This window comes from Sciurus carolinensis, unplaced genomic scaffold, assembly GCF_902686445.1.
Source record: "Sciurus carolinensis unplaced genomic scaffold, mSciCar1.2, whole genome shotgun sequence".
In the NCBI taxonomy this organism is placed as follows: domain Eukaryota; kingdom Metazoa; phylum Chordata; class Mammalia; order Rodentia; family Sciuridae; genus Sciurus; species Sciurus carolinensis.
The window spans coordinates 906,309-912,308 of record NW_025920132.1 but is presented as its reverse complement, the minus strand read 5'-3'; the positions used below and the strand labels follow the sequence as shown (position 1 = coordinate 912,308).

Below are 6,000 nucleotides of genomic sequence, written 5' to 3'. Positions count from 1 at the left end.
AAAGCAGATGTAGGCATCAGCAGTGGCTAACATCTTTTATCAGGCAAGGTATTTTTAAGTGAATTCTTACAAACTGAGAAAGAAGACTGAAAACAACCATATAAATGTGTTTGATAATGTATTGTAAGATGAAGTAAAAAGGAGGGATATACATTATGTATATTTATTACATATGCAAATATACTATGACTTAAAGTCATTAGAGATTATAGTTGAGTTAATACCCAATTGGATATGAACTGTACAAACACATTTTATTTATTTATTTATTTAATTTATTTTCTGCAGTGCTGGGGATTCAAACCAGGGCCTAGTGCTTGTGAGGCAAGCACTCTACCAACTGAGCTATCTCCCCAGACCAATGTTTATTTTTAACATTAAACATGGCAGGAATTTCTGAAGTATCCACTTAAGATTAAATGATTTTAGGAAAGTATATTGACATAACTTATTTTCAGTTGCAATACAATTCCTTAGATTCCAATTGTTACTGAATTAAGGAGTTAAAAAAACTTTTGGATAAAACTTTTTTGCTCTTCAGTATTTTACAGTGAATACTTTTTGTGCAAGAAGTGGTAGGCTACAGCAAAGTGTGTATATTTGCACTTGTTATGTGTCTAGCAAGGGTGATATTCACTCTAAGTGATTTCACTCTAAGTCCAGGTTGTTATTTCTAAAGACTTTTTGTAAAATAACATTACATAAACTTTGTCACCTTTTCTGAAAGTGTTAGGGAGTTTCAGATAATAGAGGTACAAAATACTTGGAAACCACAGAAGTCTGCTATCCACTTGGTATTTTGGTTGAGCAGCTTCAGAAGGAAAAAAAAGAAAAACAAAGAACACCTACTAACAGTCAAGACCCCGTACAGCAGCTGTCATGCATACAGCTCAGGGCATTCTTCCTGTGGGGAGAGGACTGCTTCTGTAGTCTTCTCAGTCATATCCACAAACACACAAGGTACCTGTCACCAGGAACCATGTGCAGCAATGCAACAACAGCATTCTGTGGCAGAGAGGTTTAAGAAAGTTTCACAGAGCAAGAAATACTGCAGTATATCTCTGAACAATAAGTGCAATTTCCTCAACCATTACAGACATTGGCAATATTTTAAATGGAGTATTTTTGCAAAAGCAAGCCTATTTTCTACTCAGTCTCTTATCTATGAATCACATATTTTATATAAAAATAAAACCCTTGAATGTTTGTGGTTTGAACTAATGGATCTCAGTCTTCAACATGTTATGAGAATCATGCAGAAGGTTTGCTAAGTTGGTCCTGAGAATTTGTACTAGTTAGTTCCTTCAAAATTTGATGTCACTGGTCCCAGATCACATTTCTTAGAACCGTGGTTTGAAGCATTATCTATCTTTTTCACTTTTCTCTAGGGGATAAGTTACTCTTATTCTATTAACCCCTGATATGGAGTTTTGACTGCAGGGTTTCTCAATATATAATCACTCAAATGAAAACAGTGAAACAGTACCAAAAAGACATTTACAATTTAAAATTAAACTCCAATAGACAAAGAATTCAGCAAATTAGAGGATTCTCTGTTGCCTTTGTCAACTCCAAGATTTTTTTTTGTTTGTGTGTGACAATGCGGAGTGAACCTAAGGACAGTCTACCTCTGAGCTATATGCTCAGGTTTTTTTTTTGTTGTTGTTAGTTTGTTTTTGAGATAGGGTTTCACTATAATTTTCCAGAATGGCCTTGAACTTGTGATCATTCTGTCTCTGTCTCTCCCAAGTAAATGAAATTATAGGCATGTACTACTGTACCTGGCCCAGTATCACTTTTAATTTTCCCAATTTATAAATTATAAAGACATATAGTTATTGCTTATTTTGGTAATAGGGATAAAACCAAAGGGCACTTTATTACTGAGCTATATTTCCAGTCATATTTTATGTTTTAGATAAGTTATTGAGGATGGTTTCAAAATTTTAATCCTCCTGCCTCAGTCTCCTGATTCACTGGGCTTAAAGGCAGGTGATGCCTGGTGGATTATCATTTTTTGGAATCTGGGGTCTTACACTTAGTCCTTCATTTTCAAACTCATTTTATTGTATAAAGCCTTACTGCTGTCATCTGCAAGTGTGTGTTTCTCCTAAAACACACATGTTGAAACCTAATCACCACTGTGATGGTATAAGGTATGTTCACTGTGTGGTCATTAGGGGAGAGCTATCTTGCCCCATTTCACCATGTGAGGACAGTAAGAAACTGGCTGTATGTGAACCAGAGCAAGCTCTATCAGATACTGAATCCCTTGATCTTGGGATTCCTAGTTTGCATAGTCATGAGAAATAAATTTATTTATAAGATCCCCAGTTTTTGGTATCTCCTTGTAGCAGCCTTCACAGCTTAATACAATTATCATCTTCTCAACAAACTAAATGTTTTTTTTTAATTAATAAGGAAATGCTGATGTGCTGTTTCTGTTTTCAAATAGAGAAATTAACTACATTGAAGATTATTCTTTAAGCAGTAGTATTTGTTTCACTGTTTTGTTATTGTTTTTGTTTTTTGGGCTGGGGAGAGGGTAGAGGTGATGTACCCAACAAAAACAGTACAAATAAATAAAACTGCAGAATAAACCACTTCCACATTTAGTAGGATATTAACTTTGGGTTTTGACCAGACACTGTGGAAAAAATGAGAGACAAGAAACAAACTCCTCTTAGCTCTACAAACCAGGATCAGAACCTATTACATAGCACAGGTGGTAGGAAATTACTAATTATTTTTAAAACTTAAATAGCAAGCTGGTGATATAGCTCGGTTGATAGAGTGATTGTCTAGCAAGCAAAACAAACAAACAAACAAACAAACAAAAAACCAAACAGGTGTCAGGAAAGTACTCAGTGTTTTATGGCAATACTGACAACACATGGAGACCTCTCATCTTTGAGGCTGAAAAAAATATGCTAGTGCTAATGTCATGCCTACAGGAGGCGTGAACCCAAAGGATGATGAAAGCAGTTTTATATGTTGAACATGGTAAGTTCATTGAACATTCTCTGAATGCCTTATGCATTTAATAGAGTATTTCTGATATAACAAGGCTTCTGCTTACACAGTACTTTCAACAGAGTGCAAAACAAGTATAACACTCTTGGAGTATTTTCTGCTTAGTAATAAAATTGAAGTCACCCAGTATGAAGAATTAGAGCAAGGGTTTCCTCTATGGCTAGGACCAGAGTTGCTCTAACAATGGATGAAGAACTCTAAGAATACATTATCCATGGGCCACCTACATTGAAGTCTAACTAGATCTCTGATTCTAGTAGATTAAATAATTTAAATTACAATTCAATAATGGGTATTAATGTAGCAAGAAATGGGCATAAAATATTAATATTGTAGCAAACCCTGTAGCAGGCTGTAGGGAGAAAGAGTGGACACATTAGTAATGCACCCACTCTTTATGGGTTACAAACAGTAGCAATACACATACACAAGGATTTAATTACATGCTAAAAGTGTTAAATGGAGACACAGTCAGAAATGGTCTGAGGGTAAAGGTGGGTGGCCCCCTGAGGTATGTGTACCCCAGAAAGATAAAGAGCTGCTATCTTGATTACTTGCAGTCCAGCTATTCTCATAACACTGATACTTTTTATTATCAAAGTACATACTACTAGCCTTATTAAAAATAAAGTAGTGACTGGAGATATAACTTGGTTTGTAGAGCGCATGCCTCCCATATAAAGGACCCTGGATTAAATCCCCATTACAACAAAAAGGAATAAGAGAAAAAAAACTGATTTATTGGTAATTCAGTAGGAATCTAGTTGTGAAAAAGTGCTATATCACAAGGGAAAAAGAAAGTATATGAAGAAAGGAAGGCAAGTCAAAACAGATGTTCAATGACTTTAGCCCTCTTCCTAACTTAAATTAATTAGTATTTGTACTTAGTTTGTTTATGGTAAGATATTTTCATGTGCTAAAATTCCTGCTTGGAATAGCAGAAAACAAATTCTGTAAAACTGTTCTTCAAATCCATCACTTAGGAATGCTCTAGGCAAAGGCAAGAGAGCCAAAGATGGGACTACATGAATCTGTGACCCATAACTACACTTACAGAAGATCGATGAGTAGACCTTCAGAGCCCTCGGCATGCATTCATACCTTAGACTCAAAATCATGTTGAGCTGAATGGTTGGATGCCTAAGCAACAATTTGGTTCTTAAGTTATTTTATGATTTGAAGCTTTGACCTTGCTAGTGTGTCCTTTATAAACATTGTGTACATGATCATTTTCCATGGAAAACAGTAACCTGGGTATCGAGGGTGTTATAATTCTAATGTACCTGAGGAAACCTGTAAAGGTAGTCTTCAATCAGGATCACTAGTGGCAGGGCTTTCCTAGCTGCCTGATCAACATACCATTATTTCTCTCCTCCTCAGAAGTCTTTCCTTTAGGTAATGTGTTGCAGGATGCTTGAGCACACTAATAGTGCACAGCATATTCTGTTTGTTGAGTGTGATGCACACATTGGCTGTTCAAAGATTCATCCCCCAATCAGACCAAGGTCTCAGGGAACTGAAGGTCCAAAATCAGGAACCCAAGGTGAAAGTCTCAGACTCTGAAACCACTTACAATCAAGGTGGGGGGCAGGATTTCAGGAAGGTATGTGGACACTTTTTTTAAAGTGTTTAATTCAAACCTATAATTTGTAGATCCTAAAATTTTGATCCACAGCCCACTGTTCTCACAATTGACCAGTGAAAGCAAAATGCTGAAAGAATCACTGCCCTCCAAAAGAAGGTAACTGCACCTTTTCTAACATTTCTTGAAAATATACATTTGACAATTCACACTCCTCAACATAGGTGGCAATGCCATACGCATATAGGCTGATTCTGTTCTACTAGAGAATTTGCACAAAGTACCTCTTAAAGACTTTCTTTCTTTTTTTTTTTTTTTTTGGACCACTGCAATGCTTTGCCCATTATTTTCTCATTTCTGCCCTGAAACTTGGTACAATACCATTTGCCCTTTTGCTTGTAACTGAGTCCCAAGTAGGAGAAGTAGAACCATCTGGTGAAGGCACTTGCTATTTCCACAAGGTATCATTTCTCCATAGGCCACCTGATTGCAGAGACAGTATGTTGGCTCATTTTCATTGCTGGGAAAGTTTTCAGGGTTTGCTTCCTTCTGTGCTTTGGCCCTGAAGCCTGTTCTTTGAGGTCTTTGCATTCTTTCCCTTCAGTATTCCTGAGGTGATGTCATCAAGGTCATGCTTGTTATTAGATATATTCATCACTTTGATTCACATTGTTGAGTGGCCACAGGGTATGCTTGTAATTCAGCTTTCTGCCTGTGCAACTGTCTTGTTCTTTGTCTTCTCTTGGCCAGCTTTGCAGCTGTTGCCAGTGGTGTCCTTGGTCTCATGAGGTGCCTCAAAGTGTTCCACATGACTGTCCACTTGTCTAGTCTGGCTCTCTGCCAATTCCTCCATCTGACTCAGGATCTGAATCTTCTCATTGCCCAGCTCCTGGCACCAAATCAGGGCTCTCTGGATGCAGTGCAGCACTCGGCATTTTTGAGCACCATCTGTCTCTTTTTTCAACTTCTCATAATTTTCATCCAGTTCTTTCAGGATTTCTTGGCATTTTGCTTCAATTTCCTGCATTACTGAGACTTTTCTCTTCAGTTGTAAAGGCAGAGAGTCAATAGAGGGCAGGTAATCCTCCACATAGTTCACCAGGTGGATCTGCTTCCTGTTGGCAGAACTCAGCATGGTTCAGACTGAAGCCCCCTCCACTCTGCTTGACTTTCTGCTTCCTGCACCCCTCCCCCTAAAATCAGATCTACAAAATGCAGAGCTCTTGTTCTCCCATGACCCCTGGCTCTCCCAGGAATCCCACCCATCTGGCCAGAAGTTGCACCTGCCCAGGCCATAGTGCCCAGCATGTACTAGCAGACCATGGAGGAGGGGGCTCCCAGATGAACCTTCACTGGTCTAGTACAGTGTGGGGGTGGGTGGGCAG

General features: G+C 38.0%; 1 pseudogene; it reads right to left on the bottom strand.

Moving 5' to 3' along the window:
- Nucleotides 1–4,902: 4,902 nt before the first annotated feature.
- LOC124974123 (inhibitor of growth protein 1-like) lies at nt 4,903–5,750 on the bottom strand (annotated as a pseudogene).
- Between the last annotated feature and the right edge of the window lie 250 nt (nt 5,751–6,000).